Source organism: Hyperolius riggenbachi, chromosome 4, assembly GCF_040937935.1.
Source record: "Hyperolius riggenbachi isolate aHypRig1 chromosome 4, aHypRig1.pri, whole genome shotgun sequence".
NCBI lineage: Eukaryota > Metazoa > Chordata > Amphibia > Anura > Hyperoliidae > Hyperolius > Hyperolius riggenbachi.
The window spans coordinates 274,606,524-274,632,331 of NC_090649.1; the positions used below are offsets into that span (position 1 = coordinate 274,606,524).

At 42.2% G+C, this 25,808-nt stretch overlaps 1 protein-coding gene across 2 annotated transcripts in view; it reads left to right on the forward strand.

The window, feature by feature from the left end:
* Window positions 1-1,184: 1,184 nt before the first annotated feature.
* WASF1 (WASP family member 1) overlaps window positions 1,185-25,808 on the forward strand; it is a 152,161-nt gene continuing 127,537 nt past the window's right edge. The window contains exon 1 of one of the 2 annotated variants that reach the window (XM_068231282.1): window positions 1,185-1,714. The gene's annotated coding sequence lies outside the window, so the exon portion shown is untranslated. Of the gene's footprint in view, window positions 1,715-5,585; window positions 5,667-25,808 lie in introns of those variants that run through there. The other variant, XM_068231283.1, reaches the window with a different exon arrangement.

The window sequence follows — 25,808 nt, forward strand, 5'->3', positions numbered from 1 at the left end:
GCCAGCCCAGTTCAGCTGGCCTGGCCGGTTGGTAATGTCACCCGGAGGGCGGACATTGGTTTGGTGATCAGTGAATATTGAGTCATCATTATTATTATGGTTTAATTGGTTTTAAGTGTTCATTAATAAAATTTGATTTGTTTGGTTTACCCCAATAAACGGCCGCGGCCTTTCTCCAGTTGGTGTGTCTAATTATTTAATAGATCTGTTAAGTGGGAATGGGGCGTGCAATACCATGAAAAGGGACAGGCATAAACTGCCCCTGCATGGTATTGCCGCCCCAGCCCTGGAAGGGTTAAGCGCTGTGCTGGCTGTCTCTTTTGTAATTACAGGTGCTGCGACAGGTGTGCTCCCCGGAGCAGCTGGGTGAAGAAGCCGTGTGGAGCAGCTGATTGGCCAGGGGGCTCGGCGGGCGGTCGCAGCAGCCAACCCCTGACCGAAGAGGAGTATTTAAGCCGGGCTGGAAACTGCGTCACAAGCCCGTGAAACAAAGGAGAAGATTTGCCCCCCTTCCCCTTTTGTCGTGGTCAAGTATTGGGGTTAATTTGGGTAATGTCACCCGGAGGGCGGACATTGGTTTGGTGATCAGTGAATATTGAGTCATCATTATTATTATGGTTTAATTGGTTTTAAGTGTTCATTAATAAAATTTGATTTGTTTGGTTTACCCCAATAAACGGCCGCGGCCTTTCTCCAGTTGGTGTGTCTAATTATTTAATAGATCTGTTAAGTGGGAATGGGGCGTGCAATACCATGATTACCACTATTCAAAGTATCTATAGAAGTGATTATTATGAGCACATGACCAATAGAGAGCTAATGCTGCAGTTGAGGCAGGGCACTTCGGGGCCCCTCTGGCCCAAGGGCCCCGATGCGGTCGCAACCTCTGCAACCCATATTGCTACGCCCCTGCCATACACCAGCATCTAATGAGCAGAGTACTAATTATGCTATAGCATTATATATTTTAGCAAACAAGCATTAAACAGCTTTTACAGGAGCATGATGTTACGAGGGTGTAGCAATATATATAAAATATAATAGTGTTATAATAAGCTAGTCATATGGCGTCTCAGTGTTGCAGATGGCGCAGCCAGCAGCAGCTCTCGTCCTTCCCCATAGGATGCCGAAAACCGGGCAGGCGGTGACGTTACTGCACGATTTTTCCAACCTGCACAGGAGGAGATAGAACGTACCGGAGTGAACTGCGAATTGATGGACTGCACCACCCTGTAGCAACAGGGGTGGACACTTCCACATATCGCTGCAAAAAAAAGCCTCTCAGCCTCGTTCTACATCCATCCATTCCTACAGTGGCGATACACAGCGGCCATCGCCGCCTGCTCTGCACTGCTGCCTTTACACGCCGCACTAGCAGGGCTTGCGAGAAGAGCCAGGGCCGTGCAGCTGCCATTCCTGCGTCCCGCTGCTGCTGACCTGTCCCCGCCCTCTCCCATCACAAGCTGCTGCAGCCCGTGCTGCGGGGCAGGCGAGCGCTTGTGTTTCTTCTTTCCTTGTTTGTTGTCCTGTGTTGTGGTGGACGAGCCGTGACAACGGGGGCTGACATGGGGCGCAGCTCCTAATCGCTGGCACGTGACCCCCCTCCTAGTCGCTTGGAGTACCATCAATACAAGGAGAGGAGGATGAACGATCAGTGAGCAGCCAGAGATTTACCGTGCAGACCGCTTCATTCATCCCAGCTCGGCTCCTGCCTGTACGTATCTTCGTGTTCTGTCCTGTAGTAAGCGGATGTACAGTAGTAGTATGGCTCTGATATGCTTTCCATGTACAATAGCTGTCTGTCTATAGATGCAGCATTAACAACACCATGTAGATTCCAAATGATGCTGTTTCTATCTGTGGCTCTAGTGGGCATGTGAGTGTAATTCTAAAAATATGTTACCAGAGGGCCCTTTTCTCTTGTACTGTAAAGAACATGATAGAAAATGGCTTGATTACTCATACAGAACCATGTGCATGGCATTACTGGTATGTATGAGTGATCAAGATGCTGCACATTCCTTTATAGTTCTACCAGGAACTGATTGATCATGGACATGAATGTGTCCTGCATGACATGCCTTGATGCTGATTATGATTTTATGTTGCATGCAGAAATGATTTTGCATGTATATGCCTGGGATGATACTTACCTTTTGAAGATGCCTCCATGCTTATTGTGATATTGTAGTGGAAGGCTATGCTTATTTATATTTCTAGGATAATACCTCTGAAAAATGCTTGATGCCAATGATGATGTTTTACTGCCAATGGAAGTGTATTCCCATATGTCCAGGATGATACTTACCTCTGAGGGGGAGCAAAGATGATGTGACGTTATACTGTCAGTGGAAATGGATGTCTATGTACATGATCAGGATGGTGCTTACCTCTGAAGATGCATTGATGCTGATTGCGATGTCACGCTGTCAGTGGAAATGCATGTTAGTTTGTGTATGTGTCCAGAATAATACCTCTGAAGATGCAGTTCTGTTCTCTGTGATGGGTATACTGCCAATGTCAGATTTTTAATAGTGTTCTGTCTAGTTGAAAGATGTCTTCTTCATTTATAGCATGGCTGTTTTGAGTCATGTGAACAAATACACTGTATTTTTCAACATTTTGGTTTTTTGAATCATTGCATTGAATCATTGATATCAACACTTATAAGACTGGTAATAAGTGTCATGCTTAGTGATTATATTGCCAATAATATTACATTACAAGAAGAACCTATGGTAATGTTGTTACCGTATGCAAACCATTTGGCATGTGATTACCATTGAATTATTATTGCAATATACTTTTTTTAGGTGCATCAGCGCAGTAGAGCCTATTTATTTACTGGTAGTTATGAGCATACTAAGTAACATTTTACTTGTGTACATCATGACCATAGTCTTTATCCACTGCGTTCTTCCATGTTAAAGTTTGGCAAGGAATGTGGGCTGGTACTGGTTATAAATATGTAAGACTGCCTGCAATCTAATAGATTTGTATAAAGCAGGGTTCAGATGTTGATAGATGTGGTGGGATTCCCTCTGTATTTATAAGAGGAAAGATTTTGCATGCGCTCTGGCGCTAATGCAGTGCACTATTATTTAGGATAGTGACATAAGGTAGTATATTATTCAGGGATTAAATGTGATAACCTATTGCCTGAACTGACTTGTTCATCGTTGTCATTTTCTGCCTGTGCACATCTGTAAGCAATGGGCTAGGGCTTGAACACTACATTCATTTCAGCTCTATTCAAAATAAATGCTCAGAAACTAAAGAGAAAGATGATGCTGGCCAGGGCTGGATGTCTTCTATTCAGGTTATAGCAATGAACACATGTAGCTGACATAAAATCTACAACAAATGCATACCGGCATTTCCCTGTGTACATGTGAGCTCAGGCAAGGTGTGTGTGCCCTGAATATAAATATCGCTGTGTCATAGACTTGCACTGGAATCGGCAATCTGATCCCTGCTTCTCTCACCAACCCCCCACCTGCCCATTCTTCCTGGAAGAGGAGGGGTGTCTCACTGGTATCCTGTCTCCTCCTGCATTGTTAGTGGATTCCACAGGATTGTATGAAGGATATTCTGGTGGCAAGATGGAAGATCCCACTTACAATACCTGCTTGTTGCAACAGAGGCCTGCATTGTTGCACACTAAAGTAGTCATGATGCATCATATTACTAAATGCTTTCTTGTTGCTTAGCGCTCTGCAGTGTTGATTATATTGTGTGAAAGGAAAGTAAATTAAGTAATCCCCACTTTACATAGTCGATCATAGCATTGTAGCTCGGATATTAATAGTTAATCTAGACTCTTTATAGTCTTGTTAGTCTCATACATTAGAGTCATTAGTCAGTGAGTTGGTGAATAGGCAAAAACAATCACTTTTGCCTGCTTATGCCATTTTTGTAGAGTTGGACTGTCATCTATTCGCCTAAGGCTACACATGGGATTTACATTGTGTTAACCGTAAAAACAGGGATGCAATGGAACGGGAAAGTCGCATCACACATTGTGTGCGTTGCTTTGTTTACAGTGAAGCATACAGTAAATGAAAAGTATGCTTCACTGTTGATGCGTGTTATGTGGTAACTGCATGCAATGCATCTGGATACTTCACTCTGATAGATCGCATTGCACTGTGAACATCGCATAGGGTTATTATTGCACTGCGACTTTCGCACACAGCAACTCCTCATTGTGAACGTAACCTAAAGAAATAAATTAATGCTTTACGGGTTTTAATAATATGAACGTTGTGCACGTTCACGGGTAGCAGTGTGTTTGCTCCAGTAGAAAGCCATTAGTCATGCGGCAACTATTCCTCTAATATCATTTTTGCGGCAAGCTTTTAATCGGGAAATGTCCTGGGAACTAATTTTTTATTAGTTCCCATATATGCATTTTAATTGCACCCAAATGGCGCTCGTGGGCGTCAGAGGGGGGAGCTGAACTGCCCAACAAATGCACAGTTCAGCCTCCCATCTAAAAGAGGCCTTACAGATGCTTGTCCCTATACCTGATACATGGAACGCTTCTGTTCCATAGACAGAACACTTTAATGCACCCCTGGAGTTGTGTACAGCACTTCAGATGCCCAACCCACTCTGGCTTTGTCTGTTGTCATATAAACTGACCCTGAGGACCTGTTCACACAATATGCCTTGTGGAATGTTTTTCAGAATGCATACATTTTTACAATGCAGAGCAGCATGCATTTCCTCATACAGAGCTCACCCTACCCTTCCACTTCTTGCGTTGTGATGCATAGTTTAGAAAAGTGCATGTTGCATTTGTGTACAGTACTGTGTACGATGAATTGTACTGTGCACAGTGAATGTTTACAATAAGGCCAGAAGTTCCAGTGGTTGATTATATGTGTGTGAGCTGACTGTGATGCTGAGAACTGATAGCGTGTTGGCCAAATAGCATATATTGTTCTGTGTAGATGGAAGGGGGAAACACGTGGGTTAGTTCACACTGCGGGAGCTCCTGCAGGGAACAATAGACTTTGGGAGACGTCCATCCGACAGGATGGAACTCTGAAGAGGAGGCCAGCAATGTTGGAGGACATGTCATCATAAATGAACATCCTGCCCGAGGAAAATCTAAAATGTGTACGTAGCTGAATGCCATGCATACCTCCTATACAGCTTGTTGTAGATCAGGTAAATGATGAATGATTTCAAGATTTGATTGTTTAGCTGGTCTACCACTCAACACCAGTAGATATTAGACAAGATCAGCAAAGATGTTCTCAAGTAGTCTCACCACCACAGCCACAAGCATTGCACTGTCTGATGCAGGAATCTTGATCTTGTACAGCTGCTGGCCAAAGCCAACTCAATCAAGCAAAGAAACCAGCATGTCAAGTATTTGATTTTGTAATTGCCAACATTTTGATTTTTTTGTGTGTGTGTGAGAGACATCTGAATTTTGGATTCCGAACTGTTTTTATTGTATTCTGAGTTGTTTTTGTTCTCTCTCTAAATAAGGATTAAAATATTTTCTGTCATTGTTTACGCAGACCAAATTGCATGTGAAAATTGTGCAGCCAGATCATTCTGCATCACTAGATTACGGTACCTTTCACAGAGAAATCTTACCAATACCTTTCGCAATGAATGCATCATAACTGTCAGCCATTTGAACTCATAAGGTCAGCTGTCTCCTTGTATAACCAGAAACGAAACTGATCTATGTATCTGATCCTTTGCTTTCCCAAAGAAAAAATCATAACATCTTAGTTGTTTTAATACTATAGTGTGTGCTTCCTTTTTTGTTTGCTAAATGCTCTCTTTTATATGGCAGGATTTAAAAACAAATATAGGTGATGTGTGAGTTTGGTTTGTAAGCAAGTCAGGTATAGTATTAAGATAAAATCAGCACTGCTGGTAGACAGATATTTCAGGATCTTCAGGCCAGTCTGCACTATCCAGTACTTCTAAATATAGTCATCAGTCACTGTTTATTCTTCATGTCTACACCTTCTATTTGTCCTTCTTAATACTTTCATTCTGCTGCAGACATTGGTGCCTCTATGGAAGTTTTTCTTTTAATGTTTGAAATCTAAATCCGCAATTAGACCTCTGGTTTATAATTTCTATGGTGAGATACTGTAAGATAACTGTTTAAACATTTACCCAGTAAAATTACTTTCACCTTGAACCATGCAACCTCTCTTTGAGGATTCAACAAGTAAATAACAGAGAACACATCACTATTGACTGATATGCCACAGGCCTTTAATGTGGGCTATAAACAGCATATGGAAAGTACTCTGTGAGCTTTGACTGGATTGGGCACTAGACTGCATTTTTAAATTATACTCCCTTTTTTTTTTTTTTTTTTTTTTTTTTTTAAGTAATCCCTCTGCAGAAGGTTATATTGAAGAATGTAATGGGGATATTCTATATACTATTTATATTGAACACTCCAGAGTGATGGTGTCCTCACCATAACTGTAATCAAAGTTTCTTTTTTTCTCCTTGTGACACCTTCATATAGCTGTGTAAATAACTTGTCAGTCAGGTCAGAGAGGACCCTGGTCTGAGACCTCAAGTCAGCTGGAGGTTCCCATGGAAATGGCTGGTGACACTCCACATTGAGTTTTGATAGTCACAGTTTTCTTTTTTTTTTTATACAAACATCTCAGTAGCACAGTTTAGTTAAAGTGGACCTGAAATCTTGCACAGGACACAAGTTAAAACATAACAGAAATGCACCCTGTATGTATTTTAAAGAGTTTAGCCTGTGTAATCCCCCCCCCTCATTTGTATCTAATCACTAGTTGTAATTTGATATCCCCCCCCCCCCCCCCCTGTGCCACATGACTGCCTATGGCAGATAAGCCCATTTGAAAGTACAGGCTGTAAACAATATGTCTGCTTCCATGCAGTGTTGCCAACTCATCCCTTTAATTACGGACACATATGAATTATACAGGTTTTGTGGCTAGGTAGATGCAGTTAAGGTACTGATTATGTGCAAATAGCCCCAGAACCTGTATAACTTAGATGTATCAGTAATTAAAGGGATGAGTTGGCAACACTGCTTCCATGAATCAGGAAGTAGAAACTGTGCAGATTTATTTTAGGATTTGTATTAGTTGTAACAAAGAAATGTTTTTTTGTTTAAAGGTTATTATGCTGTTGTGTATCTTTTAGAGCAGAGAGGAGTTCTGAGTTCAGGTCCACTTTAACAACAAGGTGAGCAGAATCCTTGACCTATGGTGTATTGTAAAATTCACTGTACACTGTACTGTAACACATAATGGTAAAGGATATAAGGAGGTGACAGATGTACTTTATGTCTGCACAGGCTATTTTCCAACTACTTCTTTGTGTATTAAGGTGCCCATAAACTGATTTTTTTCTGGGAGATTCGGTCCTTGTAATGGAATATTCCAAAGATCAATGCCCCAACTTGACCACCCGATCATATTTTCTATCAATTGAAAGGAGGCAGGAGGAGCAATATTATGTTTGACGGCATGCATGCCCTAGAGCCGTTGACAGGCTCCTCGGGCAAGGGGAGCAATATTATGTTTGGCGGCATGCATGCTCTAGTGCCGGTGACAGGCTCCTCAGGCCAGTGGCATGCTGAAATCTATTATAAATATGTAGTGTGTGGCAGTAATAGATCCTTCTCAGGTCAGATGTCAATCAGTGAGGGATCTATCTTTTGGGCACGGGTGGCAATCTGCTAGCGTATGGCAGTCTTTTAGATGCCCTCATACTGTTTAATAATGTTAGATTGGGTAAATAATTGATATATTTGCACCACTGGATATTATACATTATATCAAGAGAAAAAACATCTAATATCAGTTCTACCCCTGCAGCTGCTACCTTTGTTCTGCCTGGTGCAATACAAGGCTATGGAAAACATTGATTGTTAGCTGCTGCCAATGGCCCCATCACCCTCCCACCCGGATCGAATTGGCAAATAATTGGCATTGCAAATCTATATATGTCTATATATGAATGTCAAATGGCTAGCTCTCTCACACTCTTGCAGTGCTGGAGTTCCAGGCTTTAATCCAGGGCTGTGGAGTCGGTACAAAAATCATCCGACTCCAACTCCAGTTTATGAAACCTCCAACTCCGACTCCAGGTACCCAAAATAGCTCTGACTCCTCGACTCCGACTCCTTAGTCTAATAGTTACCAGAGCTGTGGATTTGGTACAAAAATCATCTGACTTCAACTCCTCAGTTTATGAAACCTCCAGCTACCCAAAATAGCTCAGACTCCTCGACTCCGACTCCAACTACGACTCCACAGCCCTGCTTGAATCTCAGTCAGGAAACTACCTGCAGCTTACATGGGTTTCTTCCAGGCACTGTGGTTTCCTACAGTAGGCCAAAAACCTATTCATTGGTTGAATAGACCCTCATTCCAACAAAGACATGTAAAACCTGTTAATAATAATTGATTATGAGCACCACTGAGCATGTTAAAGTGGTACGGACGGTAGACTGTTCTTGGCCAAGGTGGCCAGGGTCATCTGGACTGAGAATCTAGCATTTAGTATAGGTATCCACTGATGTCACTTAATGATCCGGCATGACAATTGGCAGCTGAGCCCATTTTTTCCCTCCTTACCCTGCCTGTGAATGCCACTCAATTGAGCCTGGTGCCACCCTATGCAGAGGCTTCTTTCTACTGTGGTATCTATATTTCAGGGCTGTGGAGTTGGTACAAAAATCTTCTGACTCCGACTCCTCAGTTTATGAAACCACCGATTCCGGTTACCCAAAATGACTGTGACTCCTTAGTCTAATACCTACCAGGGCTATGGATTTTGTCCAAAAATCATCCGACTCCTCAGTTTATGAAATCACAGATTCCGACTCCGGGTACCCAAAATTGCTCCGACTCTCCGACTCCACAGCCCTGCTATATTTTACTTTTTTTCATTACAGGGTAACTTTAAGGCAGGGCTGTGGAGTCGGTACAAAAATCATCCGACGTCAACTCCGACTCCAACTCCTCAGTTTATGAAACCACTGACTCCAACTCCAGGTATTCAAAATGGCTCCGATGCTTCGACTCCCAACTCCTTAGTCTAATTCTTACCAGGGTTGTGGATTTGGTACAAGAATCATCCGACTCCTCAGTTTTTGAAACCACCGACTCCGACTCCAGGTACCCAAATTAGCTCAGACTCCTCGACTCCAACTTTGACTCCACAGCCCTGCTTTAAGGCCGATACGTTTGCTAGACTAAGGTGGCCAGTTGCGGTCATCTGGGCTGAGAATCTAGTGTTAGTACAGATGGACACAGGAATTTTTTATATATAATATCTCTTTTGTATGAATAACGCCTGATGTGTAGTTGTCTCACTAGTATGAGATGCAAACAATTTTGCATTGATGCAGGTTTATGCACATTTTGTATGCAAATGTATGCAAACAGTTAATTTGATTTCAATGGTGGTTCAAAGCGCTCTGGTTTCCTATACAGGCATAAATGGGGTGCGCTCTCAACTAAGTATAGCAAATACTTTACATGAACATATATCTACAGTCCAGCGCACATCCCTAGACACAGTTCACTTCATAGTCCATTATTGCACAAATACAATCCAAGATTTGCAAATTCTTTGATGCTGTTTCTCCTCAGTGCTCCACCACCAAACACCCAACAGGAAACGCACTCACCGAATACAATGTGACTACTGTGAGATTGGTCAGATAGTGCTCTATTCCAGGATGCCCCAGCACTTCAGGTCCTGGTCTCACTGCCACTGTACATATTCCACTTGTCCATGCACCTCAAATTAAAAGCCTCCCATAGCGTAAATCAGTTTAAAAACACTTAGACTTCATTAAAATTTTACACTCACATATCACCAGATGTCAACAAGCATAGAGTTTTATCCACAGGCTCTCCCCCCATTAGCCAAGTCGGGCTATGCCGCGTTCTTTCACGATCTGCGTGCGGGGATTGGACATACCAGGAAGTCGCTGACAGCGGAACACGCGGATCGTGACAGAACGCGGCATAGCAAGTCTAAGTGTTTTTAAACTGATTTACGCTATGGGAGGCTTTTAATTTGAGGTGCATGGACAAGTGGAATATGTACAGTGGCAGTGAGACCAGGACCTGAAGTGCTGGGGCATCCTGGAATAGAGCGCTATCTGACTAAGCTCACAGTAGTCACATTGTATTCGGTGAGTGCGTTTCCTGTTGGGTGTTTGGTGGTGGAGCACTGAGGAGAAACGGCATCAAAGAATTTGCAAATCTTGGATTGTATTTGTGCAATAATGGACTATGGAGTGAACTGTGTATAGGGATGTGCGCTGGACTGTAGATATAAGTTAATTTGATTTGCTGTTAAATTTGGTATTGGTGACTACAAATTAAGTTACACAGTAGTACTATACTCTACATGTGCAATCCCTGCAGAGCTGTTGTGAATCCACTGAGAATGTTGTGCACATTGAACACAGAGGTGTTTTCTATCACCCGTAAACCTGGTTCAGATCGTGCATGAAAAATGTGTAATAGAGGAAGTATCCCCTCATTCTCCTGCAGCATACCCGCACATCACTCTTACATGTACCCACAGTTAGATTGCCTAGGACCCAATTGATGTTCTTTGTTCCTGTCTGCACCTCCTGCACAAGTACTCTTACCAATGACTAGTTTTGATTTCTATTTAACAGCTACCCTAAAGCTATATCCCAAGTTTAGTTAAAATGCATCTCTGGTGTACATAAAGACAGAGGTACTCTAATGCTTAAAAGTTGGAATGTCCCAACACATTGTCTGTTTAATAAGATTCACTGAAACCCTGTATCAGCTGGGTTCCGGTGCGTAGATCTGCCCCCTTGCAGAAAATGGCCTTTTCTGTATCAGATATAGAAAAGGCAGAGTCCTTTTTCTGCAAGGTGGCAGGACTACGCACTGGAACCCGGGTGTTATGGTGCTCTGGTGAATTTTATTATACAGACATGCTGGGGCATTCATGTTGGCAATGACAGGCCGGGATGGGCAAGAGGGTAGACAGAGTGTCAGTTTTCTGGCCAGGAGTTTTTTTGTTCCCAAAAGAAGATGCCATCTTAATATAGCTTTAAAATGAGTAAGCTTTGGCATAGGTTAATTGCCTTTTATGTTGCATACTTTCAATAATTAAGATTGTTATATGCAAATTAGAGTAGTCAATGGAATCATAAACTGAGTAGCCAGAGTTGGAGGATTTTTATACCCACTCCACAGCCCTGCACTGTTAGCCTTTTATTTATAGACGCAAAGCATTTTGGTTGTTGCACAGTGACACATCTATACAGCATTGAGGCCCTGTACTGTAGTGTCACTTGCAGGATTGAGTTTGATCCTGGTAGGCGACACAAATTTGGCCCAAATTGTGGATGTGTACCCACCTTCAGTGTCATGATTAGTGTGAAGCATTGCAGAAAAATGAGTCAGCATTTTCTAAATACATAATGAAAGTAGAGTAAAGGGACTTTGTATTGAGACCATTAAAGACTGCAAATAGAACAATCTGTCTATTGTCAGATCGTTTGCCTGGGTGACATTATAAAAATACTTGAGAGAATAGGAGATTGAGGCACAAACATAAAGTAAACTCCCTTATGCAATCAGCAAACATTTCCATCCCCAGTTAGACATGTGCTCTGTGGATTCATGTGACGTGTGCTTCAAGTGATGGGTCTGAAGAAACTATATATACTGGTATTCAAAAGGGGAAATAAAGTAACTAGGACTCCAGGAGAACACCTGACAATCATCAGTGAGGAAGCCAGTTACAAGTTAGCACTCATAGGGTCGCCCAGATCTGAACAACTTGGTGGAGCCCTGGGAATCTTAAAACCAGTCCAGAAAGCAGGCAAGGAAGGTGCACAAGGTTTATTTGTGCAGCTTAACCCAGAAAAACAACATAAAGCAAACAAGAGGTGAGCATAACCAGGAGTCCCTTCCTGACAGCTGTTTAATAATGATGAATTATCAGTGCTAACATGAAACGGCTGTCAAGTTGGAATTACACTCATTACTTTGAAACCCTGGAAAATATCTGAATTTTAGTTGCCGCAAACAACACAAGTATTTGACATAGTGTAGTATAAAAATTAGTGCATACTTGGGCATAGCTAAATACACTTGTTAGAGGTGAGTACAGACTAAAATGTTTTTGGTTTTTTTTTAATGTCTTTTAGGGCTCGTTCCCACTGTTGCGACGCGATTTCGGCCGCATTCCGACGCTTGTAAAAACGCATGCGGATGAGTTTCCGCATGCGTTTTTACCCGCGATTTCGCATGCGATTTCGCATGGCAGGGTGCCATGCGAAATTAACCATGACACTGCCAGGGCTAAATAAAATTGAAAAAGGTGCGAAATCGCACGCGAAATCGCGGGTAAAAACGCATGTAACAAACGCATGCGTTTTTACTATTAAATACATTAGCGGCGATTCGCACGGATTCCCGACGCAGGCGAAATCGTTGGCTCTTTTGTGCGTTTTTTTCACGCTGAAAAAATCGCACCTCAACAACGCTACAGTGGAAACAGGCCCATCCACTTGCATTACATGTGCGGATCTGCATGCGTTGGACGCATGCAGATTCGCGATAGTGGGAACGAGCCCTCAAAGTATCTAGTAAGAAGCTTCCTCCGTAGCCATTTCCTGGAGTTCACATTTACAGAACTACAAGCTCAGATTGACTCGAGGTTATGTTCCAAATACTAGACCGGGCAACTTATGTGCAGTTGATCGTGCCCTACTCCTGTACCCTCTAAGGGAGAAGTCTGATGTGGGATGGATCAAGGAAACCAAAAACCGAAAAGACACAAAAGAAAAAAAACACCTGGAGCCAATAATGCAATATGTCTAGACACCAAGAGAAATATTACAATCACAAGTTTTGGGTTGCAGGAAATGCTGCACTCATGGTAGACTGGGTAATTCCTAGGGATAAGGGCTACTCAAAACATACAACCTTCAAGTGGGGGGTGTGATAAGTATAAACGTAAAACGGTGGATGAACCCAAAAGGTATAAAACAAAATAAAATGGAGAGGTATGGTAAATTTACCTATCCTGTGGTGAAGTAGTACATGTAGCAATCAAAAACTCGATCGATATTTTCAAGCTTTTATTGCGAAAACTGCTCAGACAACACATTTTTTGGATACCTCTCGTTTCATCAGGTAATTAAAACCATCAAAAAAGTGCCTCTTAGCTGAAATGTAGTAGACTTGAGGCGCTCAGGTCTACTACATGTGCTACTTCACCACAGGAGAGGTAAGTTTACCATACCTCTCCTTTTTAGATTGTTTTGTTTTACACCTTTTGGGAACCTCCACCATTTTTACTGTAAGGTTTTCTCTATTTGCCAACAGTGGAAACCCTTTCCTAAATATATAAGTACATCGTGTAGGCACATGCATTATGTCCTCCTGGTTTGAGAAACACCAGGGAAAATCTTGACCATTTTGTGGTGTACCTACAGACCAATGAAATATGAGGTTCATTGGTTAGTGGGGAGGGTATCTGGGGAGGGTATCTATCTAAGAGGGAAGCACGCTTGATTATATTGGACCGTTTGGGTCTTAAAGAGACACTGAAGCGAAAAAAATATATGATATAATGAATTGGTTGTGTACTATGAATAATTGCTAGAAGATTAGCAGCAAAGAAAATATTCTCATATTTTTATTTTCAGGTATATAGTGTTTTTTCTAACATTGCATCATTCTATAATATGTGCAGATTACACAACACTCTGCATTCAAAATGATTCTTTAAGAGCAGTCTGTGAACTAATGACCTCTCCTCTGGCAGAGAAAAAGTAAATAGTTCACTTACAGTTGAGATAATAAAAGTCAGATAACAGCCCTCTCCACGACTTTGAAAGTCGCAGAGCTTAATGACTTTTTTGCATAGAGATAACAACTGGAGCTTCTTAACTCTTCCTGTACTGGAAACAATTATACTGATGTATCTGATCTTAATGTTTTATTTCTTAGCTGTACTACACATACAAATCATAATATCATAATTTTTTTTTCGCTTCAGTGTCTCTTTAATGTTAGAAATGACTGGGTTATTTTCTGGAGCCATGACCAACATCTGACACAGTTTATTTTCTGGTGCCACCTTTTTTTTCCCTTCTGTCTCTTTCCATCCTGGTATCCTTGTTATTAATTTAGAGAAGCTCTTTTGCATAGATGACAAGTAAAGTTTCTCAACTCTTCCAGTACTGGAAACAATATGAGACTCTTTTGTTTGCTACTAATGTTCTATTTATTAGCTTAGCTTAGTTCTTAACATCTTGACACAAAAATAAAAGTATATTTGATGCACAGATCCTTTAAGCCCATTTAGATATTACACTCTCTGCATACTCCGTAGGCCTCGTTCACATCAATTAGCGCAGATGGCCGTGTGAGCGCAACGTATACGATCCCACCCCATCTGCGCTACTATGCACTGCTGATTCCATTCACTACAGTGTATGGGTCAGTGCTGCAATTCCCGAAAAATGCATGCAGAAGTGCGATAGCGTATCGCACTACTGTGCAGTGCATATGATAGGAACAGTAGAAGTGTTGTCTATGCCCTTCTACCATTCTTACATGTCACACACTATAGTCGTTGCCAAAATGCATATAGTGGGAACAGGGCCTTACAGCCTCTGAGACACAAGTAATGAAACAAGCAATAGATAACCTCCCTGTCTCTATAAACTGTTTGTATCTCACTCTTCTGATTGTGAATCACAATAAATAAGTTGGAGATTTATTGACCTGGTGGTCAAACCAGAGTTGTTGTTTTTTTTGTTTTTTTTTTGCAAATGTCTCAGGCACATTTGTCTGCCTATCACTGGATCCGGCTGCTTAAAGAGACAGCATCCTCGCAATTGCATCCTGTTTCTGGCTTCCATTGTTTAGTTGATTAACTACAGTTTCATAGGAGTCCAGAGTTGATTGTCTTAATGGACCATCTTGAAGGCACAAACCGGAAGAACTCTGACTGTGTTTATAACAACTCTGCATGTCTTTAAACATACCTATAATATATATATATATATATATATATATATATATATATATATATATATATATATATATATATATATATATATTATGTATGTGTATATATATATATAATTACCTACTCCCCCTCCACTCGTGCTGCTGAAAGGCAGTAGGTAAAACGCTTCTTGATAATGAAACTGTGCCCGCGTTATATGTTCTGGAAGGTTATTTGGTCTTCATAAAAATCAATATGAACTGCGTTTCAAATTATTTGCTCTTGTTGCCAGTAGCAAGCATTCAAATTCCTTATCTAATCCCTTGTTTACTTAATAAAGCATCTCTATAAAAAGGACATGATTCAGGCTTATTCCGATACCCTTCCTGTACCCCAGTATGCCGAAAAGAGACCTACAGCATGAATTAAAAAAAAAAAAAAAAAAAAAAAATTTCTAGCCAAAAAATGTCAGGCAAGACATTATGACCTATATGCAATTAACTTTTTCTCCTAGGAGATACATTTTCACCTTCTATTTAGAATACATTTGTAGCACTTTACAATTGAAAAAGTATCATGAAGTTGGGGAAAAAGTATTATCAAAATTATTTTTTTGAGTATTTTCTTGCTTGCTGGTGACTTAAAGAGAATCTGTATTGTTAAAATCGCACAAAAGTAAACATACCAGTGCGTTAGGGGACATCTCCTATTACCCTCTGTCACGATTTCACCGCTCCCCGCTGCATTAAAAGTGGTTAAAAACAGTTTTAAAAAGTTTGTTTATAAACAAACAAAATGGCCACCAAAACAGGAAGTAGGTTGATGTACAGTATGTCCACACATACAAAATACATCCATACACAAGCAGGCTGTGTACACCCTTCCTTTTGAATCTCAAGAGATCATTTGTGTCTTTCTTTCCCCCTGCATCTCTCATGCACTGAAGTTTCAGGCTGCTCTTTTCTTCCTGCAAACAGCTTTGCCCTTGTCTGAATTTCCTCAGTATGTGAAAGCCCAGCCAGCTCAGAGGACGATTTATCCAGCTTGTAAAAGATAAGAGAGCAGAGAGAAGCTGCACTAATCTAAATAGCACACAGGCAGTGTGCAGAGAGGGGCCTGAAAGGGGGAGTTCATAGCAGAACCACAACACTGAAGAACTTGGCAGCCTTCCAGACACAGGCTGACAAGTCTGACAGGGGAAAGATACATTGATTTATTACAGAGACTGTGATAGCAGAAAGTGCTACAGTAAGCCAGATCACATTAGAATAGCTTTTGGAACTTGTAGGATGATAAAAAACAGGATGCAATTTTTGTTACGGAGTCTCTTTAAAAGGCATTTTATTGACAATTTTGAAAATATCACTTAAAGCCCCATACACACACTCAACAGTAGTCTTTTAGGCTCTCAAGCCCCATACACACATTCAACAGCGGTCTTTAAAGGTGCGTACACACGCACTACAAAAGTCAATGACAAAAGGACCAGAGACCGCTGGTGCAGAAACGGCAGAATCCCGTCGAATCGCCACACTTACCCGCCACAAACGCCGTCACCGCCGCACGTCGGGATCCTGGGCCACCCACTCTGTCATCTCCTTGACGGCAGAGTTCCTGTGAGCCGGTCAGGAGCCGCTTTCATTGGCTCCTGGCCCTGTCTTTCAATGTAAGCCAATGGGAGTTGCTTACATTGAAAGACAGGTCCAAGAGCCAATGAAATGTATTTCATTGGGCTGGTGCACACCAGAGCGGGAGGCGTTTTGCAGAAACTCATACTCCCGGGCTGCTGCAGATTTTGGATTGCGGATGCGTTTCTGCCTCAATGTTAAGTATAGGAAAACCGCAAACCGCTCTGAAAAACGGCACTTCAGAGCGGTTTGCCAGGCGTTTTTTGTTACAGTAGCTGTTCAGTAACAGCTTTACTGTAACAATACATGAAATCTACTACACCAAAAACGCTTCACAAAACCGCAAAATGCAAGCTGAAACGCTACAGAAAAAGAAGAAAAAGCGTTTCAAAATCTGCTAGCATTTTGCGGATCTGCTAGCGGTTTTTGGTGTGCACCAGCCCATAGAGACAGGCAGAGCAAGTGAGCTGCAGCAGGAGACAGCAGGGATTCAGCAGAGAGATCGGTGGGAGCGACGAAAACAGCGGATGCGTGCAGCGGCGGTGAGTTGACACCCTGGCAGCCAGATAGCCATAAAAACAGGGCGTAGATTTCAACTAGCGTGGTCCTTGAGTAGTTAAATGCTGACACAGATTTGTGTTAAGATAAAGATAACCTCTGATTAACTGACACATGCGATTGCAAAGCCAAGTTCTAACTATTATTACAAATAGGAGTGTTATAGGTGTTGTTTGACTCACTATTTATTTGAGGCACCTGTCCCTACACCCTCCTAAAGTGCTCCTTATTCGGCGTGCAGGTGTTCTCTATGTCCTACAGTCATCAAATGACAGTGCTCTGTTTCATGCACTGTGATGAATAAAGATATATATAATTTGGCATAGGTTTTAGGTGTGTCTGAACTTGTGCTCATAGCCTGTGATACTTACTAGGTGTTGTCTTGTGAACTTTTTATTTTTTCATTGTCTGTGTCACAAATTACTGCTTGTTTTAAAGTTTACCTGTTCAAACTCGCCTTAATAGTTTTTATTCAGGGTTGTGGAAATAACTGGCTGTGAATATACTGTTTTCAAAGAATATGAACTTATGCTTGGTACACACCATACAATTTTCTGTCAGATTTACTTGCCAGATCGATTATTTCCAACATGGCCGATCTGAATTTTGATCGATTTTCTGATCTTTTTTTTTAGATTGATTTCCATAGAAGTGAATGAAAATCGATCGAAAAACGACCAGAAAATCGATCAAAATTTAGATTGGCCATGTTGGAAATATCGATCTTTTAGGTAAATCTGCCAGAAAATCGTATGGTGTGTACCTAGCATTAGCAATGCTCTCTAGGACCAGGTGAGCTGCTCCTAAATAAACAATCTTATCTACGATCTGATTTTGGTGGATGATCAGACTAATGCTGGGCATACACTGCTGCTGGGAGGATTATCAATCAAGCCTGATGGCTCGATTGATAATATCCGACGTGTCCGATACCCCACCGGATCGATAGTGTTCTCGATACTGGCGGGGAGAACAATAGAAGAAACGAGCGGCTGATTAGCAGCCGCCCGTGGGGACGAGCGGGGATCGATCCGCACGTGCGGACGAGCGGGGATGCGCCAGCATATAATCGCAGCCGTGTATGCCCGGCATAATGCTGGGAATACACGAGTCGATCCGGCGGCTCGATTAGCCGCCGGATCGACTCCCGCCGCCGTCTGGATCGATTCCCGCTCGTCCCAGCGGGCGCTTCCTTATCTTCCGCTCGATTCCCCGCTATAGTCCGCGAGCGGGGTATCGATCCGGCGGGTCATCGGACCTGTCGGAAATTATCAATCGAGTCATCAGCGGCTCGATTGATAAGGGCGCATCAACCCGTGTATGCCCAGCATGAGGCAGCTCATAGAAAAGCAAATAGTCATCTGATGATCAGGCTGTTTGCAAGGATCTAATGCTAGGTACACACGATAACATTTTCTGGATTTACCTGTCAGATTGATTTTTTTCCAACATGTCTGATCTAAATTTCGATCAATTTTCCGTTCACTTCTATGGACTTCTAAATCTGCCATTGTACGGTGCGTACCTAGCATTACAGTATGTCTAGGTGCAGCAGTTTCAGGGGAGGGGGGGGGGGTGTACCTTCCTCTGGACTAGCTGTTGTGTGAAGTGTCAGCATCCTGCTTCTCCTCTGTCTTGTTTTTCCTTTTCCATAGATGTAAATATGAGCACTCAACATATTGTTGTGTTCACACAGCTGTCTTCTAGCACAGTGCCTGAGGCCAGTAGTTTCATGTCTATGATATACCTGCAGGTGCAGCAGAGGACTTTGAGGGATTTCTAAGCAAGTCTGTGAATTTATGACAAAACCAAAGGCTTCTAGGTAGTCCTATTATATCCCTGAGTCACTTCTTAAAGTAAATATTTAGTAATAAGGTTATGCAAGCTGTGATCTTCATTCCTGTTCAGGATATGCGTACCTTGCTGATGTGTGGATCGTTTGCCCCTAATAAAGTCCCTGACTCAGAACTAGAGTGCAGATTAGGGTTTCTGACTGTACTGACTGAATGCTTCTGCCAAGTATGTGGCTTAAAGAGACACTGAAGCACAAAAAAATGATATAATGAATTGGTTGTGTTGTACAGATAATTACTAGAACATTAGTGGCAAAGAAAATATTCTCATATTTTTATTTTGTCATATAGTTTTTTTTTTTTTTTTTATAACATTGCATCATTCTCTAATATTTGCAGTTTACACACTACTCGGCATTCTAAATGATTTCAGAGAGCAGGCCAGTGAACTTTTGAACTGTCCTTTACAGAAAAAATAACAATACAGTGCCAGACACTTGAGATAATAAGCTTCTTGTAACGATCAGTGAAACACAGAGGGTCTGATTACCGGTGATCTGTAGTATCACCGAGAATGCAGAATATACCCGATTATTGATGACCTGCAGTATCACCGATAATCAGATATATATTCTAACCTCTGGACACCTGAGAGATAAGAGTGTAACAGTAATACTTTGAGTATTGCACCTTAGGAGAAGGTACAGAAGCAGTAAGGAGTACTGCACAGAAGTATGTTCCTTCCGTATGCCTAGACTCTCCCGGGGGAGGAGCTAGGCTGAAAGTAGGAAGGACAGAGTGTGAGTGACACCAGTGAGAGGGTGTCACTAACAGGTCTGGGAACTGCCTCTAACAGTGAGGCCAGTTCTCGAGGTCAGGCAATCCAGGTCGTAACCACACAGACAGATACGGTACAGATTCAGGAGACAGATACGGAATCCAATAAACAGGCCGGGTTCAGCAACGGGGTATCAGAATAGCGGGGTACAGAATCAGGAGGCAAATACAGAGTCCAGGAACAAGCAGTGTTTGGCAACAGGATATCAGAGATAGCAAGGTACAGAATCAGAGTACAGAGGAATAGTCAGGCAGGCAGAATGTCATAACAAATAATACAGATCAATATTCCTAACGCTAAGGTGTGAGGTCCGTGATCGTCAACACCTTTGGAAACTATGCTAGAACATAGATACAGACAAGGCCTGAGTGCTACCACGATGTGATCGCAACGACAGACAACCAGAGAATGACCAGCACCCAGTATATATACACCAGTGCTCTTAAGTGCTGGACCAATGAAAGTTGCTGAAAATGTCAGCTGACCGGCATGGTCAGCTGACCTTTCTCTGACTGCCATAAAAGTTCTGCCTCTCCGCGCGCACGCGCGTCATTCTGAACCTAGGTGGACTATCAGTCCCAGCCACACCAGTACTGCTTTGCAATGTCTCTGCTGACCCATGCGCGGGGTTGGTCGCACCGCTATCTGCACCGGCGGCTGCCTCCCCACGCTGGGTCAGAGTGTTAGCAACAGGGCCATGCGTGCCGTCAGACGCGGCGGTTTTTCTGTGTTCCGCCATGCTCTCCGTGGAAACAGCCGCCTCCCGCTGAGTAGAGGCGGCTGATTTTCCGCGTTTACTTACACTTCTGAAGACCGAGCTCTCTGCGACTTTGAAAGTCGTGGAGCTCAATTGCTCTTTTCAGGGCCAAAAGTCCTAAACAGGCTGTCTACATGTGTGGTTGGTGTGGCTGTGTAATATTTAAAGCTATATTGGGTTGCTATACACCAGCAGTTCTGGATGCTTGCCTGGCTCACAGGGATGAAAAGGGATATTTGGGATATTCAGCAGTGGTGTATTGTGGGTAACCACAAATGTTTACTTATAGCTGAATTATTGCAAAATTCCTTCTGGTTTAAGAAGGCAAATTTCACCAAGCATTGCTTATTAGTAGGAGGGCTTTTCGGTCTCTTTTATCCCCTATACATTCGTAGTGGTTTGGGCCAATCATTATATCTTCATTTTTTTTCGCTTCAGTGTCTCTTTAAAGTACTGAAGACTAGCAGGACAGGCTCACAGCTAGCATTTTTAAAGGATTAAAACAATCCTGTGTCAAACCTGTGGTTCATCACATTTTTGCCTTGCACATCTGGCTAGGAGAAATGCAGACATACACTCCTCTATTATTGTCTTCTGGCCTGTACACATGCAGTTGTCTGGTAGTGGTCGCATTTGGGGAAACGCGTAGCTGCTTTTGCCAAAACCCATGAGAGTGGGGACTGAAAAGGTTTGCTTTGATTTTTGTCAATATAAGTCTAGGTCCACTTTAAAGCACACTTGAAATGACATGATGCAATAAACACAGGTACATGTAGTACCAAATCTAATAAGAACCTGTCTGTGTTCCTTTTTTTATTTAATTTTTTTTCTTGCAAGGGTTCGTAAAATCAGTGCTTTATCTATGCAGATGTAGCAGTTACATGCAGCAGCTGCTCTCCTAAAAAGTAAACAGAAGCTAATCACTTGTATAACAGGATAGTGCTGAAAAGTTCAAAAGGTAATTATATCTCTCCCTTAAACTGAAAAGCTGATTAGGAGAGTCCAGGAAATGTGTATTTATCATTACTAATACAAATGGAATTGATTATCTCACATGTTTATTTTTAGTTCAGTTACTTGATCCAAGTAATCCTGGGCATACACTTTTAAGATAATTTGCTGTCTACCTGATATTGATCGACATCCACCTTGCTGTATGCCACACTTGATATTAGTTCAGATCTCAGTAAAGGTGGCCATACACTGGCCCGATTTGCGCCAGTTTCGACAACAGATTCGATCACTGGGATCGAATCTGCTGCCAATCGTTCACGCTACACGCCGAATTTCGATCCATTCCGTCCGATCTCGTCGATCGCGCCGTGCGGAAAATAACAGTCGATCGCCCGTGGGTGAAGAGCGCATCGCTAGCGGCGTTCGAGTGCACGACGACCGACGCAATAGAGCCGCATACATTACCTGCTCCGCCAGCGCGACTCCCGGGTCTCCGCTCTTCTCCGTCTCCGCTCTGGTCTGCTCTGGTCTCCGGCATGCTTCCCTTCTTCCTGTCCCGGCAGGAAGTTTAAACAGTAGAGGGCGCTCTACTGTTTAAACTTCCCCCAGACAGGAAGAAGGGAAGCATGTCGGAGACCAGAGCAGACCAGAGCGGAGACGGAGAAGAAGAGCGGTGACTGGGGGCAGTCGCACCAGCGGAGCAGGTAATGTATGCGGACGGGGGGAGCGGCGGCAGCACCACCACAACAGATTGTGAACGGTTTCAGGCTGAAATCGGTTCACAATCTGTTTGCAGTAAAGGTAGCCATACGATCCCTCTCTGATCAGATTCGATCAGATAGGGATCTGTCTGTTGGTCGAATCTGATGGCAAATCGACCAGTGTATGGCTACCTTAAGGATTTAAAACCCATTTTTTTTTTTAAGCTGTAAGTGGTGTACTTCAGTACAAAGGTATGGAGTCTTGCTCTCATGCTATTCCGATCAGTGGTTCCCTTGCACCTGCTCAATCTCACAGAGAACGGACTCAATGTGCAATCAGCCAAATGATTGCACATCAATTGAGGGGGTCTGTATTTTTAATAAATTAAACATTTGATTTGAATCTATTTAGTGAAAAAGTACTGAAAATGACAAAAGAAAAGTAATATCAAACTTGAATTAATTTGGGTCACCTCATTTTGATTGCTTTATGGGCCGTGATAAGGTATTTTAGTGATCAGGCTTGAAAACATAGGAAATAATTTAACTATATCAATGCTTTTGGCGTGAATGGACATTTATTAGAATCTGAATCCCCTTTCTGGGGAGCAGACCATTTGCAAATCCATTTACATATTAGTGCACCTTCCCCACACTGAAGGTAAATGTACATATTTGTGCTGGATCTTTAGGTGATGTCAGAGGAGCCTGGATGGTAAACTCTGGCCTAACTTCATTTTAACAGGAGAAAAAAAATTGCATTACTGGGGACTTGCACAGTACAAAAGATTTGGAATTCAACTTAATTCCACTTTAATTAGCTGTCAGACCTTGTTGCATGCATGTAACTCCAGCAGTACAGATGTATTTGTCATCTGTACATGGTAAAACGACTAAATGCTTTAATTCTGAGTTATGAACAGGGAATACAGAACTCAGGCAGTGCAAAAGACAGCTTTTTTGGGGTCCTTCCAATTTGACACTATATGACTAAATAGCCATAACAAAAGTAGGTCCAGTCTGATAAAATGTTACTATTTATTTTGATTAATTTCAGGTTGGAAATTTGATTATTACAAATGCATGTTTGTGACTTTTTCTCTTTAAAGAGTAACTGTCAGGCTGCAGAAGCTAATTTAAACCTCTATTCTCCTGTGTTAAACAGTTTAGAAGGAAGCTCAAAAGCCATTAGTGAAGATAAACATTTCAGTTACCTTTGATGTGTGCTTATCTTAGTCTGTTATAGACCCATAAAGACGCAAGCCGCAGCTAAACTGCAAAGCATTCTGGGGCCCTCCCCTCGGCTGCTAATGAGACGGTACAGCAGCTTGTGTAATCAGTCCAGAGCGTAGCACTGATAAATCTCCGGGCAGACTACACTGCAGGAGTCAGCTATTGTTCCTAGCCACATGGCTCATTAATATTCACTGCACACCGTGTTGTTCAAGAACGAGCTTATCTGTGACCAGAAGCAGGCAGGACATGACGACACATTTGGCTTCACAAACATGGAGCCTGCCATGAGCTGTCAGGAGCATCTATCTCTGCATATACTATATACAAATTCTGTGAAATCCAAACGTGGACAGTGAAATGCATATGTAATGTAAGTACAGCCAATCTTTAGCTACTGATATATGTGTTTATTTTCTCTGAGACCCTATACCTAACAGCTCCTCTTTAAGATATGCATATCATGAGATGACAATTGTTTGGCCAAGCTATTTTTGGTCAATACTAACAAATGATCCATGTCAGTTTATGCTTTTAGTTTGTGCATGCTGTCTTCTTCTCAGTACACAAAGGGTTTTTGAAATGGTCCAGAGGATTGGAAGGACCCCACCCAAGCTTAGCGCTTGTGTGCATGTTCCTAAACAGACAGACCCTTGATCCTGTCCTTTGTGGAGAGCGTCAGAATCTCAAGTGTTGTAGTATGTCAGATTAAAAAGAGCTGACAAACAGAAAGTCCTAGGTTCATAGGGCAGACGTGTTGGCATAACATTTTTTTTTTATCTTTCTTTAATTCATGAATTGTTTTATGTGGCGTGTATAATAGTACAGAGTTACACGTTTATTACTGTACTCTCTTATTTTATCTGCTTCCTGTTTTCTTGCAGTGTGATACTGAAGTGTGTACTAATGTTCACTTGTAGTTGTAAAAACTGGGTGTTGTTTTAGATGTCCTCATTCCAGACAGAAGGGTCCATATGCAATTAACTTTGTCTCCTGAGTGTTTTCCTAGGAAATACATGTTCAACTCCTTTTTAAAGTAACTTTCCAGCACCATTGCCTTGCATTGCTCACAATGTCCAATGGATATATTCCATAGGTAGTGGGGTGTGCAGTCTCCTCCCCTTTCCAAGTGTATGTCCCTTTCTACTGGTCATTATTGCTGCTCACATAGATAAGGGTGGCATGAGTGCACTACCTAGTGTTACACTACTGGAGGGAGACCTTGCCGGATGACCGCAACACTTCAGGGATGATGGGTCTCCAGGTGATCCATTTCCAACTAAAACAGTGACAGGGATCACTGAACAATGCAGGGTAGTGTTGAGCACTACCACTAGCGAGGCTGTATGCCTTTTCAATGTTAGGTTTCGTATGGCTTTAACTTTTCATAGTTCTTGTTAACAGGGGCAGTTCAGCTTTGTCTGTGCTGCTGTAATGCAGTTGCCTTGCTTTGTAGCTTTCCAAATGCACTCACTGTGTTATAATGCTGTGTTGTGTTCCTACCATGTTCTGTGCACAAAGGCTCATTAATCTGTTAATTCCTTACTATTTTGCTCCCATACTAACTAGTATATATTATTGGGACATAGATAAATTATGTAATAAGTCCTTGCTAACTTTAACTCTACGTATGCATTTGATACAAACCCTTTCCCAGCCACAGAACAAATTGCGATTCTTTTTTGGGGGAAAAAATGTGTAAACTGGTATCTCCAGGGTGATGGGGGCTGAGAACCTCAGATTTTCAAGCAAGAAGTATTTGTACACCAGATAAAAGGGAGATAAAAGGGAGACACAGAGAGCCCAATATAGTGTAGTATGTACAGGATAACATGTAAATGATAAACAGTGAGATATATATACTCACAAACCAGGGTTACCACTCAGGCAACCACTGTAAATGCAGGCGAGGAGATTAGACCTGTCCTCACTCAGGATTAAGATGTCACTCTCTGTAGATCGGAAAGGAAGGGGTAGGTCACCCCTCCACCAGGGGTGGACACAGTGTATTTGCTAGAGAACAGAGGCGCCAACAGGATAAAAAGTGATAAAAACTTTAACTTGCTAGTTGCTAGGAAGGCAGTGGTGGACTTAGCTCCGGAAAGCAGACACAAACAACTGTCTGAATCAAACAATTGAATTTATTAAGAGTACCCCAAGAAATGCAACGCGTTTCGCAGGCACAGCCCGCTTCATCAGGCAATAGAATAGGGGACAAAAGACAGTAGCTCGGTAGAAACACATATAGAAACCTCAGAGGCGCTGTTCGTGTTTCTACCGAGCTACTGTATTTCTTGGGGTACTCTTAATAAATTCAATTGTTTCAGACAGTTGTTCGTG